The 16050-nt window shown below is 38.4% G+C and overlaps 2 long non-coding RNA genes across 2 annotated transcripts in view; one reads left to right on the forward strand and one right to left on the reverse strand.

Annotated features, from left to right (window-relative positions):
- The window catches only part of LOC145439471 (uncharacterized), a 47564-nt gene that overhangs the window by 14488 nt on the left and 17026 nt on the right, over positions 1 to 16050 (reverse strand). The window lies entirely within an intron of this gene.
- LOC145439466 (uncharacterized) lies at positions 167 to 1464 on the forward strand. Its single transcript, XR_013915223.1, has 3 exons — positions 167 to 442; positions 768 to 910; positions 975 to 1464. It is a non-coding gene; the product is annotated as an uncharacterized LOC145439466 (long non-coding RNA).

Consider the following 16050-nt stretch of genomic DNA (forward strand, 5'->3'; position numbering starts at 1 on the left):
GCAACCTCGTGATATTTTACATTTAGCACGTTCTATAGAAAGTGTGAACGGAGTTGACTATTAATCGTATACTTGGGATAATGCTTTGATATCAAAGATATATTTTCACACTGTGTAATGTTTGGATTCTCTGTTGTGAATACCAAAGTCACTCAACTATGACAAGTCGTCCGAACGTATTTTCATGGAGCGAGAAATGTTGCACAACTTGATGTTACGTAGTATGGCGCCTTACGGCGAACGTCGTTGTAGGTTGGATTATTTGGAGTTCGCGGCGCAAATATGGCTGGATGTGCTGTGAAAGGTCAAGAAAATGACGCATAAAGGAAGGGTAGCTCAAGAAGGAAGCAAAATAGTGTCTGACAGAGATTGTCCTGTTCTATTTCGCTTCCCAAGAAATCCAATCCTCAACGTCGTCACTTCAGAAGAAGTGGGATCAAAGGTACAGTACCGTAGTATTAGTAGTAAGTCTACTGTAGTACATGTAGTGTTCGTAAAAGTCAAATATAGAGACCTTTAGCTTTCACATACGGTACACAATGAAATGTGGACTGTTAATTTCTCAAAACTAATATGGTGTGAAGTTAACTTGATACAGTCCATTGTTGTTATGAGTGTATACCAATTGAGTAATAAAAATACTGAAATACAAATTTGATGTGTCTCAGGTGACCATCAGCATTGATCATTGCCTAGTGATATGACACGTTCATGGTTCATCCTCAGTGTCTTTATATTATCCTAATCATGGGTTATATTTTATGCAGCATATGATTTCACTGGAAGAATTCCACCAATAGAGAGAAGACTTTGTAGTCTTGAAATTATTTTTCGCTTGCTAACAAACCGGTCAAGGTGGTACATGTTGTTTCGGATGAGTCTTCGTGCGGATGTGGAAAGCGGCTGGCTGGTAAGATTCAATTGTATACTGCTGAAGAGTACCATTGCTTAGCATTGTATAATACCGTTTGCAGATAGGAATGAAATACCATCTGCTGATAATCTAAGATCAGCCCTGAGTTACCCGTCAAGCATATTCAACCATCCGTCACTAATCACGATACCATATGATTTTGCGAGAACAGCTGCACACTGGAAACCTTATCCCTCGGTTATGGAACAGTGTCGGGGGTTCTCACAAACCCTGAATTTCTTAAAGTGGCAATATCATTTTCATCGTATTGTTGTGCTTTGTCATTATCAGTGACCTTGAGCATTTTTCAAATGATTACATCTGTCACTAAATGAAATTTCCAATAATAGCCTACATGGAAACCAGTTGAAGCCGGCATTTGACTATCGAGCATACTTTGTAATGTAGCCATACGCAGTTGGTGTTGTCTGCAAAACGCATCCTTGATTTTCTCTGGTTTGGGCAGTCCACAAAGGGTGCACTCGCAAATTTATTTAGTTTGGTACGAGATCAATTTTAGTGTATTTATTCATTTAGTATGTTATATTTTTATTCAGGTCTGCATGCGGGAAATTATCATGCAACATCAACGGAATTCATTGCTTCTTGTGAAAATGATGACGGTACCTCAATTCCATATTCCATGCGAACCCCAAATTGATGACTCGGAATATGAATGCATGGAATCGCTCTCAGACGTATCTTATACTATCTGGCCCTGGTGGGTTGGACATTCACCAATCGTTCATTTTTTCGTGGTGCACTGGACGATGTTCGTGCAGCCAGCCCACTATGAACCGGTCCTATACCAATACCGAGAAAACCATTGCCGAGAATGCTATTACCGAGAATGGACATTACCGGCAGTCGTCAAGCATGTCTAAGTCTACATGCAAGCTGTTTCTACTGAATGAATACAATTCGGCCTGCAGGACTGTGATATGATATGTCGACATTTTTATTGCTAGTCCTTTTTATGTTTTCTTTTCCTGGAGTGTATATGCCTCTTATTTACATGCTCTTGGTCAAGGTGCGGGAATGATTAAAATGACCGATCCAAATCATTTAGACACCGTTCAATTGTTTTCCTTATATTGCCACCTTGAGGTGTTTTGATCTGATGGAAATTTCAATAAATGGCTGGGACTACCTATATTTCGTGTCATCCAAATACATGGATCTATCACAGAAAGCACCCGTAAATTTGTTGTCAGATTTAGAATTGTTGAAGAGAAACGAAGAATCGTACGAGGGAGAAACCAGTATGCTTGGAAATGTGCTGCAAGGTCAGGTATAAGACGAAAAATAATGAAAAACTTATTTTTACATCTGAGGACTTTGAGGATAAGGTTTCTACATGTTAGTTCTCATCTATTGCATAAAAGTTGCTGCAGACATGTGTTTAGAAGCGGAGGCTAGTCAGAAATCCCGGTGTGAAGGGTGGTAGTTGTCTGCTTGCAGGTTGGTTGTCTAGTCAGTGAGTACTCCAGTTCCATTGGGCAGTGATACCAGGTCATGGAATTCGTGCGGCTATGGTGGAATGTAAAACTGGACGGTCATGACCAGCAATAATCCTGCATCCCGACTAGTAATATTTTCGGTCTACGCCAAGATTGATATTGCAGCATATATAAGGTATATTTCGTTTGAAGGTCAACCATACAGAAATATTTCGTTTTAATATCGTTGAAATACATACTGCAATCCTTGAAATCCCACACAGCCAAATAATTCTCGAGAAATAACCGTTAAAAGTCGAAATATAAGGTCGGCAAGCACGGATTTCCATTACCGCAGGTTAGCGCCGACGGACTTTTGTGCAACATTTTGCGCTCCAGTACTCTCATAACATTGCGCTTATTAGTCGGACGACTTGTCATAGTTGAGTGACTTTGGTGAATACTACCAGTAACGACGTTGATGTTAAATCCTCATCCGTGGTTATTGTAAGTGAATCCTAAACATCGCAACAGTCGGTATGGAAATCGAGCGCGTGCGTACTTTTAGATAGGTGACACTAACAAGTTTATTACATCCGTGAAATAATCTGAAACGTCGATTCGTGATTGTGTTAGCTATATTCATCTTCCATATCTGTGGACACAAAGATATCTTGACTTTGGTTACAACTCACTCGAAACGAATTGTCGCGGGCAATCTAAAAAAGCACAAGTCGAAGACGAATGATTTGATTTCAATAAACTAAAAAAGTCCTTTTGTTTTGATGTTGTGTTTAATACAATTTGTACGACTATAACGAATCCGATTCCAAATGTGCTATGTTACATTTAACAAAAAGTTTGATGACTTGTATTCTGATATTGATAGATGTGAAAAGTAATATGACTAGTTTATAAAATTCCGATCATGTTCTTTGTCATGTCTGTGTTCAACAAATATGTGATCAAATCTTACCATTCGATATTAACTTTCGCAGTCGGTGTAATTTGTTGAAGTAACAATACCGACGAGTTCAATAATATTCTCCATCGATGTATTCGAATAATCTGTCAGCTATAAGTGGATTAAAAAACTTGATGCCGTTTTTGTGGTTAACTCAAGTCAGTAGTCGAGTTTGTGTTGATTTCAGGGATGATCATGACGTGTGGGTAGGGTAAATTAGTTTATGTGGTTGTAACTACGACCGTAAAGAGTTGCTGACATTCCAATAAGACGAGTTGGTGGTATATGCCTAAAACAGAACTTGATATGTTTGTTGGTTGTAGTGATTACTTGCGTAGTCTTGTCTACTTTTCGTAAGGATACTTTTTGTTTTGGTTGGGTAAGTTACAAACGGATTGACTTGACAAGGTTTTTTTGTATTTTACTCTTTTGTGTATGGGAAGATGTTGAAATGTTGAGACGTAATACTATTTCCGTTCACTCGATTGCAACAAAAAATAACCCGATAGTTTGTTCAAGGTTTCGACAAATAGATTGAAATATTCCGATTTAACTCATCGCGTCACAAGTCGATCGCGGTATGTACAAGTGTTTGTCAAGTTAGAAATATTTACAACAGGTGTTATTTCATTGATTGATTCTATTGTGTGTAGTAACACATTAAAATATCGCGATAGTATTTACTGAAACTCTATTTGACAAATGGAAAACTCAGTCGTGAATACAGTTGTAAGTTTCAAGGATTGTTTCAAAGTGTAATCTTGAAATGTGACTGGATCAAATTTGGTAGTCATGTTTGTCAAACCTATTTCTATTCACACTATGTCAAGTCCAAATATTTCATTCTGGATTATTTGGATTCACCTTTCTCGCGAATGGATTCCGATACCGTACTATAACATTCTTAATAATACGGGTTCGAGGATTTTCATGATAGAGTTGACAAGTGATAAGATGCGTGTTTTTGTTAAGGGTTTGATTTCAAGTTGATAAAGACAATAACTGTGTAATGCACGTACTTGTGATTCTTGATTCTTGTAGAGTTATAGTTGTGAAAACAGCGGCGTGGGTGTGCGAATAATTCAATGTGGCTGAAAGTCGGCGTCAGTAATATTCGGGTTACGCTCGATTCGACAGATCGCGTTAATAGGATTTGTCAAAGGATTTGAGTTGGGTCGAATCAATACATTCAAATACGATTCAACTTGATTTGTGTAGTGAGTTACATTTCAAGTTGACAAACTAACACATCGATTGAATATTTTCATGGATCTTATCACGCAACGAAAGTCAGCCACTTTTCGCGAGGTGTGAAACATATAGCGATCGCGGGCTAGTGACAAATTTTTGGTTTTCACGAATACAACCAGGATGAATTAATTTAAAATTCATGAGTTGCAGTGATATAATCAAGTAATTGAATACTAGATTTTTAACAATTGGTAATGTTGTGAATAATTCTTTTGAGTATGGTAAGATGTAAAAATATCTCTTTGACAAACGAAAAGCCAGACCGTGAATAGAGTTGTAATGTTTCATTACTTGTTTCAAATCAATGTGTGTATAATATCGAAACGGGACTGTGGGGAAGTTGGTAGTCATGTTTGTCAATCCTATTTCAATGCGCACTACGCCAAAGTCGAAATAAGCGGTTTCGGATTAGGATTTTACAATTATTTCACACCTTTTTGAATAAGCGTCGACTTCACAGAGGATTAGGGTTGGGTCAGAAATAAGTGAAAATTTGTCGGTATTCGAATCACCGGCTACGCCGGCTCTGTGGTAAACTAATTACTAAAGTAACACCATGCGACTGATTCTTAGATTTAGCAAACTATTTCGCACTGAATGACATAGTGTAATAATCGATAGTAGCGGCTGGACGAGAAATAATTCAGCGCACAGGTCATTCGAAATATAGGTCGCACGCGTAATCCTCACAACAAACCACGTTTCCGTTTGCGCGGTTATTGTTGGTGACTCGTACATATTCAACACCACGCGAGAGATGTCTGAAAGTGCGAATCTCGACCGCACCCATAAGAACACATGGTGAATCACCACAGATCCCGTAAGAATACACGACAGACACGTTTATCGTCGTTAGCATGTCGCCGCACGTATACCTAAAAACATTAGCATGCCACCACGAGTTTCGCGTTATCATGCGACCGCACCCATAAGACGAAACGTTAGCATGTCACCCCCGCCATAAGACGAAAACGTTAGCATGCCACCCCCGCCGTAAGACGAAAACGTTAGCATGCCACCCCGCCATAAGACGAAAACGTTAGCATGCCACCCCCGGTTTTCGCGTTACCATGCGACCCCGCCTATACTACCCCATGCAAAAATGTACGAATCGCGACCGATCTACTTAACTATTCTCGACAGATACGAATTGTCACACACTCAACTAATATCATACCAAATAGTTATATACAACAACCAAGACACAGAAAATTTGTTTTGGCCGTTTCGATTTTACTACTGGAGGTACTCATCACTTCGCTTAATACAATCTAGATTTAAACCCCATCGAACCTTTGGTGTCTATCGTTTTGCTGGATACGAATTATGTTAGTCTAACAGTAAACAATTTTCACAATCTTGGGTTATGAATTCAATGTGTTGGCGGTCGTTCATTATTTTGTTTGTATCAACTAGTTACTTTGTAGGGTATGAATGAGCACCCTCCCACAACTCTTACAAAAGTACGAAGGATATTTACATCACACAAGTAGTCGACTTTACTTCATATCCTCACACTACGAAACCAAATGGTTGTTTAGACTCTACAAACTTTTTTACACGAATGGTCACACATCTAAATATTCAAATAATCCAACACACAACAATAATACTTACAGAAATATCATAGTTCTTGTAACAAAGGTGTTTATCGTAAGTCCTACACAGTCATGATAACCGTCCGAGTTTGACTTTTAGAAAATATTATATCGATACATCTTTCAAAAACAAAACCGTGGTCACTGCTTGAGAGACCTGCCAATGATATCACAATAATACAGTTACTTCCACAAAAAAAAAATATGTATTCGACTTACTTTCCACAAATCTAACACACAAAACAATTTACTTTGCTAGCGAAAAGTGCTGAGTCATCATATGATTGTCCTCACAACAATACAACTAAAACATACTATCATACAAAATGGTCGTTATAGTTTGCACCCCAACGATACATCGTAAAAGTAACAAGTTTCAAGAATCGAGTTATTGAAAAACGTGAAAGTGTTTCTCCTGTGTCAAGTCGTTATGTTGATGAAAGTGTATATTGTAATATCATGATCAATTTGCATTCGTTGGTCACAAACTGTCACTACTCTAAATAATTATTTTTCACTCAAACACAACAGCATACTTGTCGCCATTCGTTTTCATCAAGCACGAGGTCAAGAAACTTACTTACTACGACATGAATTGGTATTTTTATGTTGTGTAAATACGTAATAATTAATTTTAGTAACACTATATCAACATCATCGAGTTGTGCGAATAGATTTTCATGTGGTCTTGCGGTTTTAATCGAAGCACACATCATGATCTAATGTAGAGTCGTCTCTATTGTATAGCAACTCGGTAATCGAAATGCATGCATTAACATTTAAACAGCGATCGTGTTTCGTCACGCGAAAAATATGTTCACTACCGCGATACTCTGCACAGGGCGTGCAAATCCTTTTCACACTCGTAATAGTATACCAACGGCTACCGGCGACAACGTTTAACAATACCAACGACACTAAACATACGATACCTACCCAAGTAAAATTTCCATTTTCACCTGGAGGTCAGCCGTTACCTGACTAAAAATACCATTGTCCTTTGGAGATCTTTGGTTTACCTAGAGTGACAATACATTTCACTTGGCGATCTACCTTTTCCTACAGTAGCAATAACCTTTCCGTTTGGAAATATATTTTTCCCTGAGTAGCAAACCATTTTCACTTGGCAATCTATATTTTCCCTGAGCAACAAACCATTTTCACTCGGCGATCCATCGTTTACCTGATTAAAAATATCATTTTCCTTTGGAGATCTGACGTTTACCCAGAGTAAGAAACCATTTTCACTTGTAAATATATTTTTTCCTTGGCTAACAAACCTTTTTTCACTTGGAAATATATTTTTTCCTTGGCTAACAAACCTTTTTCACTTGGAAATATATTTTTTCTCTGGTTAACAAACCTTTTTCACTTGGAAATATATTTTTTCTCTGGTTAACAAACCTTTTTCACTTGGAAATATATTTTTCCCTGGGTAACAAACCTTTTTTCCCTGAGCAACAAACCATTCTCACTTGGTGGTCCGTCGTTTAGCCGAGTAAAAATATCATTTTCCTTTGGAGATCCGGCGTTTACCCAGTGTAACAAAACATTTTCACCTGGAAAAATACTTTTACCTAGAGCAGTGGGTCCCAACGTGGGCGATATCGCCCCCCAGGGGGCGATTTGTCGGTCCTGGGGGGCGAAAATAGCCAAGGGGGCGATAGGGGGGCGAAAACGGACGAAGGGGGCGATTGGGGGGCGATGGCGCGTTGAAATGGCTATATTGGCGTCCATGGCCGTAACTGTCACACCCAAGCCCCCAATTGAGATGGGGGGCCCACAATTCTTTCGTGAATTAACATTAATTATAGAGTATTATTTTGGAAATTTAGGCAACTTTTTCAAAAAATTTTCGCGCTGCGCGCCATTTCGTGGACGCATATTTCTTGCCTATTGGATACCCTTCCTCCTAGAAATAATACGCATGAAGTATAGAAATGGGCATCTCGGCGTCAGCCATTATCACACCATGACGCACCAAGACATATGAAGTTTCAGGCCATGTAACATGCGACTCCGAGAAAACCTTGGCGGAAAAAGACTGCCTTTATGCTGACCGACTTCGATATATAGACATATATATTTAATTGTCCATAGGCGCCTAAATGGCTGGCGCCAAATGCTCCTGTTCTGTCCAATCAGAACCTCACAAATAAATGCCATACCGCAGAGAAAAATTAGTTACCAGTGCAGAAATGCCAGTTTGAAATCGAAATCGTGTGCGACTTTTAGTTTAGTACGTATGGGCGATTTGAATATCTTTTGACATAGCAGACTGGCCACGAAATGTCATGTCATATGTTCAATTATTATTTATGGGCCCTACATTTTCCAAGACACCTCACTCAGCTTTAACGGTAAATCTGAATACATGAGCAGAGAGAAGATAAAAAATTGACAGCAATATTTATGCAATTCCCGAGCATATTGACCGATTCAATCATGAATAATAGAAATTTTTCGCGCTTCGCGCGAATTAGGCCGACTAACTAAAGAGTCCAACAATTTGTGCTGAGAAGTAGCGGTAAAGAGGTATCGGGGGAGTTGGGTCTGCGGGGCGCAGAAGTTTGCTTTATAGCGCTATGGAGGGGGTCAAGACCAACGTATTGAGGGGGGCTGACGAAGTGCTGTTACGGTCCTTTGGGAATCAAGTCAGAGAAATCACCTTTTCTGTTAGTCAACTCACCAAAATTTAGCTGGAAAAGTGTAATTTCGAGGTCGAGCCGAAAAGTTGACCTTTTTTTCTTAGTCAACTCGCCGGTGATTTCAGTGTGTATGCCCATTTTTGTGTTCCCAATATTTGGGGGGCGATTATCGGTGTGGAGTTTGAAAAGGGGGCGATGAGTCGAAAAAGGTTGGGAACCACTGACCTAGAGTAACTAATCATTTTCTCCTGGGTAACAATCCCTTTTCGTCTGGAAACTATCATTTAACTGAGTACCAATACCGTTTTCACTTGGAAATACATTTTTTCCCTGGGTAACAATACCATTTTCGTTTTGAAAACTGACAACCACGCCGGTCAATTTGATATTTTTGTATATTGTTACAACAAACAGTGACGGAAATACACACAGACAACCGGTTTCAGAGTATACCACATCGGTCGTATCACATCAATATCATCGGTTAACCACATACAACATGCTCTTGTACACTGAAATGCATGTTTTGGAAACTTGGACAATAGGCCTCAATAGTTCTGTGATGTCTGGGTTCGTGCTTTTGATTTTCCAGAGTCAAAATGTCTGAATAAAACACCTCCTCGACGACGGTTGGTATGTGGATAACGGTGTTCGGAAAACGGTTGGATTTATGTCACCCATCGCGATAACAATTCCTGGTCGAGTTTTCCTCCGGCATGTTTGCTATATTGTGTCTTTATTGGTCAATGTATGTCTCGACATTCAGTTTGAAATCGGAAATGATAAAGTATGTAACCGGATCCGGATATCAACTCTGAATCGATAAACCAATGAACAATATTCAAAGTAAACATGTCACACCCTGTGTTTCCACGAAAAAAATACCATCCAGACATACGTCGCGCTTGTTTGCCCACACCAGTATACGCGCAAATGGAGGTGTGTGACATTGCATGCAGTGTGTTGGTATACAAACATCGATCCACAGACATTATCATAGTCGGTAGTTTTGATGTAGATCGAATGTCACCCGATAACAATACCAATAAGCCACATTGCAATGACTCTGAGTCTGCGCTATTACATCGATATTTCGACACCGTTCACTGATTTATTCGATGGTGTTATCGTGTTGTAACATTACAAGATAGTCATGACCCTATCTCCGGACAGACCACCCAGATCTATTGGATACATCGGTCAATATCCAGCGTGTTGTCGAGACCGAAGTTTTCTGCTGAGGCTACAGCGTTTGACCAATGTGAACTATCGAAGTACGGTGCTCGAAATGATTGCGATCAGTCTTTCACTAAATCACGATGCATGGATGTCGCTACTCCCACATAACGACTCCAGATAAATATCGCGAACAGTGATTCTGCAAATCTCGGACTGATACTGTGATCCAATAAGGTGTGTTTCTGTGAAGACTGCAATCGTACATCACAAATAGAACACTACCTCGTGATTTCACACACAATCATTAAACACGCCACCTTGAGGGTCCCATTCGTCCGGCCACATTTCGAAACGGTCATCGCCGCAAGAGATCGAGGTTGCGCTCGTCATATCGGTAACATTTTGAAACGACATCGTCACAAGGTCCAGGGAAAAGAAATGTATCGATTTATCGGATTTGTACATATCCAACAAAAACCTGGGTATATGATTGTACACGGTTCGCATATTTGACTGTGATCACAATATTGGTATGTACTGTACATTTCACTTTCATCGCCGTGCGAATAACCCATGTTACGGTTCCGTGTTTGTGTGTCTGTATGTCATGCTTCAGATTGACTCAGAGTCATTGCAATGTGGCTTATTGGTATTGTTATCGGGTGACATTCGATCTACATCAAAACTACCGACTATGATAATGTCTGTGGATCGATGTTTGTATACCAACACACTGCATGCAATGTCACACACCTCCATTTGCGCGTATACTGGTGTGGGCAAACAAGCGCGACGTATGTCTGGATGGTATTTTTTCGTGGAAACACAGGGTGTGACATGTTTACTTACTAGTTGATATCCGGATCCGGTTACATACTTTATCATTTCCGATTTCAAACTGAATGTCGAGACATACATTGACCAATAAAGACACAATATAGCAAACATGCCGGAGGAAAACTCGACCAGGAATTGTTATCGCGATGGGTGACATAAATCCAACCGTTTTCCGAACACCGTTATCCACATACCAACCGTCGTCGAGGAGGTGTTTTATTCAGACATTTTGACTCTGGAAAATCCAAAGCACGAACCCAGACATCACAGAACTATTGAGGCCTATTGTCCAAGTTTCCAAAACATGCATTTCAGTGTACAAGAGCATGTTGTATGTGGTTAACCGATGATATTGATGTGATACGACCGATGTGGTATACTCTGAAACCGGTTGTCTGTGTGTATTTCCGTCACTGTTTGTTGTAACAATATACAAAAATATCAAATTGACCGGCGTGGTTGTCAGTTTTCAAAACGAAAATGGTATTGTTACCCAGGGAAAAAATGTATTTCCAAGTGAAAACGGTATTGGTACTCAGTTAAATGATAGTTTCCAGACGAAAAGGGATTGTTACCCAGGAGAAAATGATTAGTTACTCTAGGTAAAAGTATTTTTCCAGGTGAAAATGTTTTGTTACACTGGGTAAACGCCGGATCTCCAAAGGAAAATGATATTTTTACTCGGCTAAACGACGGACCACCAAGTGAGAATGGTTTGTTGCTCAGGGAAAAAAGGTTTGTTACCCAGGGAAAAATATATTTCCAAGTGAAAAAGGTTTGTTAACCAGAGAAAAAATATATTTCCAAGTGAAAAAGGTTTGTTAACCAGAGAAAAAATATATTTCCAAGTGAAAAAGGTTTGTTAGCCAAGGAAAAAATATATTTCCAAGTGAAAAAAGGTTTGTTAGCCAAGGAAAAAATATATTTACAAGTGAAAATGGTTTCTTACTCTGGGTAAACGTCAGATCTCCAAAGGAAAATGATATTTTTAATCAGGTAAACGATGGATCGCCGAGTGAAAATGGTTTGTTGCTCAGGGAAAATATAGATTGCCAAGTGAAAATGGTTTGCTACTCAGGGAAAAATATATTTCCAAACGGAAAGGTTATTGCTACTGTAGGAAAAGGTAGATCGCCAAGTGAAATGTATTGTCACTCTAGGTAAACCAAAGATCTCCAAAGGACAATGGTATTTTTAGTCAGGTAACGGCTGACCTCCAGGTGAAAATGGAAATTTTACTTGGGTAGGTATCGTATGTTTAGTGTCGTTGGTATTGTTAAACGTTGTCGCCGGTAGCCGTTGGTATACTATTACGAGTGTGAAAAGGATTTGCACGCCCTGTGCAGAGTATCGCGGTAGTGAACATATTTTTCGCGTGACGAAACACGATCGCTGTTTAAATGTTAATGCATGCATTTCGATTACCGAGTTGCTATACAATAGAGACGACTCTACATTAGATCATGATGTGTGCTTCGATTAAAACCGCAAGACCACATGAAAATCTATTCGCACAACTCGATGATGTTGATATAGTGTTACTAAAATTAATTATTACGTATTTACACAACATAAAAATACCAATTCATGTCGTAGTAAGTAAGTTTCTTGACCTCGTGCTTGATGAAAACGAATGGCGACAAGTATGCTGTTGTGTTTGAGTGAAAAATAATTATTTAGAGTAGTGACAGTTTGTGACCAACGAATGCAAATTGATCATGATATTACAATATACACTTTCATCAACATAACGACTTGACACAGGAGAAACACTTTCACGTTTTTCAATAACTCGATTCTTGAAACTTGTTACTTTTACGATGTATCGTTGGGGTGCAAACTATAACGACCATTTTGTATGATAGTATGTTTTAGTTGTATTGTTGTGAGGACAATCATATGATGACTCAGCACTTTTCGCTAGCAAAGTAAATTGTTTTGTGTGTTAGATTTGTGGAAAGTAAGTCGAATACATATTTTTTTTTGTGGAAGTAACTGTATTATTGTGATATCATTGGCAGGTCTCTCAAGCAGTGACCATGGTTTTGTTTTTGAAAGATGTATCGATATAATATTTTCTAAAAGTCAAACTCGGACGGTTATCATGACTGTGTGGGACTTACGATAAACACCTTTGTTACAAGAACTATGATATTTCTGTAAGTATTATAGTTGTGTGTTGGATTATTTGAATATTTAGATGTGTGACCATTCGTGTAAAAAAGTTTGTAGAGTCTAAACAACCATTTGGTTTCGTAGTGTAAGGATATGAAGTAAAGTCGACTACTTTGTGTGATGTAAATATCCTTCGTACTTTTGTAAGAGTTGTGGGAGGGTGCTCATTCATACCCTACAAAGTAACTAGTTGATACAAACAAAATAATGAATGACCGCCAACACATTGAATTCATAACCCAAGATTGTGAAAATTGTTTACTGTTAGACTAACATAATTCGTATCCAGCAAAACGATAGACACCAAAGGTTCGATGGGGTTTAAATCTAGATTGTATTAAGCGAAGTGATGAGTACCTCCAGTAATAAAATCGAAACGGCCAAAACAAATTTTCTGTGTCTTGGTTGTTGTAAATAACTATTTGGTATGATATTAGTTGAGTGTGTGACAATTCGTATCTGTCGAGGCTGAATGCTTAACCATATCGAAATGAATCCAGAGCACATGAAGTATACATTGGTCACAATAGAATCGATGAGAATGTTAACCACGTAGAGTGTGTTTGTTTAAAAATCATTTCCAATGCGGCTACTTCGATCGGTATTAATTCCATGTCATACAAAAAATATGAAACCATTGTACAGTTTCGTTTTACGAGAATATTGAGTAAAGTTGATTATTTTTTGTGTCACGAAAATATCTTGTGTTGATATTGCACACTGGTTTCGTTACCCAAGTGAGTGAAAATTGTTTTCTACTGGACAGATATGATTTGTATTTAGAAAAAACGACCCACACCGATAAAGCGACGTTGTATAATATCCACTGAGTGCGTGAAATTGCCTTACGATTTGATTTAGCGAGTTAATTGTTGGTGATTCAATCACATACAAGTATATGGTCTTTTAGTGACTGAGTATTGTGACGACATTTACTTTGACAAATGGCAATGGGAAAATTTCCAATTTCTCTGCTCGTGTGTGTTGCACAAATAGTACTAGTATGCATTCAGTGAACATCATACAAATTGACAACGACTTTCATTAGTTTGGTTAGATGATGACAATTATTCCGCAGGTTCAAATCGATATCACTACTATGAACAACAATACAAACACATTTTTCTAGATTTCAGTGTAGCACATACTTCGATTTTATTATTGTTATGAGTTTTGTATTAACCAAGGTCGGTTGAATAGGATCCATCCAGTAAAGATATTCAAAATTGTTTCTCTGTTGATCAAAGTCTTAGAGTGTAACCTCGTAATGTTTTACATTTCACACATTCGACAGAGAGTGTGAACAGAGTTTAACACGGATTAAACGACGCCGCCCGGAGTCCAAAGTGATTTACTCGTACTGCGTAAGATGAGTATGTTTCAATTCACCGTCACAGATTCTGACAATAAAGTATTACCCGGTTGTTAGCCAGCAAACGGAATTGTTGTTTCATCTTTAGTCTTGGTAACTTAAACGATTACATTTGTAAAGTATTTTCTGATATCCGCGATACCCAGAGTGATTTGTACCAAGGTGGAATGATTTGTCAATCAAGAACATTTCAGACACGTATAGTTTTACAACTCAATATGTTAATAGCCATGATAGTGAAAAGTTTGTTGCTGTCGTAATAACCTTCACCACATCGGTGGGTCTAATTAACACAAATAAATTAGTAATCAAGTCATGATAGACCATTACAAAACCCCATATGTCAAATCGATGTGACAATCCTGGTAATTTTCGATATAACACCTACGTTCGATTGTAAGAAATGAATTCTCAACTACGATGGCCAGACTTTCAAATCTTGTATACTCAAACATGTTAGGTCAATCTCAAGGCGTCTGCATCGAGTAGTAATTACTTTTGTCTTACAAAATCTATCGAGTAGTAATTACTTTGTCTTGAAAAATAGTAACGACTTTTACAGTTGAACAAAAAAGACGAGTTGGTGGTATATGGCTAAAACCGAACTTGATATGTTTGTGGGTTGTAGTGATTACTTGCGTAGTCTTGTCTACTTTTCGTATGGACACTTTTTGCTTTGGTTCGGTGAGTTACAAACGGATTGGCTTGACAAGGTTTGTGTATTTTACTCTTTTGTTGATGGCAAGATGGTGAGATGTCGAGGCGTAATACTATTTCCGTACACTCAATTACAACAAAACATAACCCGCATTCAAATAAGCCGTAAGCTACAAGCGGATTTAAAACTTGATGCTGTTTTGTGGTTGACTCAAGTCAGTAGTCATGTTTGTGTTGATTTCGGGAATGATCATGACGAGTTGGTCGGGTAAATTAGGTAATGTGGTAGTAACTACGACCTTACCGAGTTGCTGACATTCAAATATCTTTTACGGATTTAATTGTGATAAATTATTTCTCAGTTATTGTTCAGACATTCAAATCTCGTATACTCAAAATATAATATGTTCAAGTCGAATCGTGTATGCACCGATTAGTAAATACTTTGTCTTCAGAATAGTAACGAGCTTTACAATCGAATGAAAAAAAGAAAGACAGATCATACGAATACAACCAGGATGAATTAATTCAAATTTATGAGTTGTAGTGATATAATCAAGTAAGTGAAAACTAGATTTTTAACAATTGTTATTGTTGTGAATAATTCTTTTCAGTATGGTAAGATGTTAAAATATCTCTTTGACAAACGGAAAGCGGGGCCGTGAATAGAGTTGCAATGTTACATTACTTGTTTCAAATCAATGTGTGTATAATATCGAAACGGGCCTGTGGGAAAGTTGGTAGTCATGTTTGTCAATCCTATTTCAATTCACACTACGCCAAAGTCAAAATATTCGGTTTCGGATTATCTCAATTTACCTCTAGAACATCTCGCGAATGGATTCCGACACCGTACTATAACTAGATCGCTATGTCTGATGCATTATCCTGTCAGCGACCGTAGGGTTTTACAATTATTTCACACGTTTTTGAATAAGCATCCACTTCGCAAAGGATTAGGGTTGGATCAGAAATAAGTGAGAATTTGTCGGTATTCGAATCACCGTCTGCGACGGT

The sequence above is a fragment of the Botryllus schlosseri genome, chromosome 1 (assembly GCF_051294905.1).
Source record: "Botryllus schlosseri isolate E-star chromosome 1, Bs_hap1, whole genome shotgun sequence".
Taxonomy (NCBI): Eukaryota; Metazoa; Chordata; class Ascidiacea; order Stolidobranchia; family Styelidae; genus Botryllus; species Botryllus schlosseri.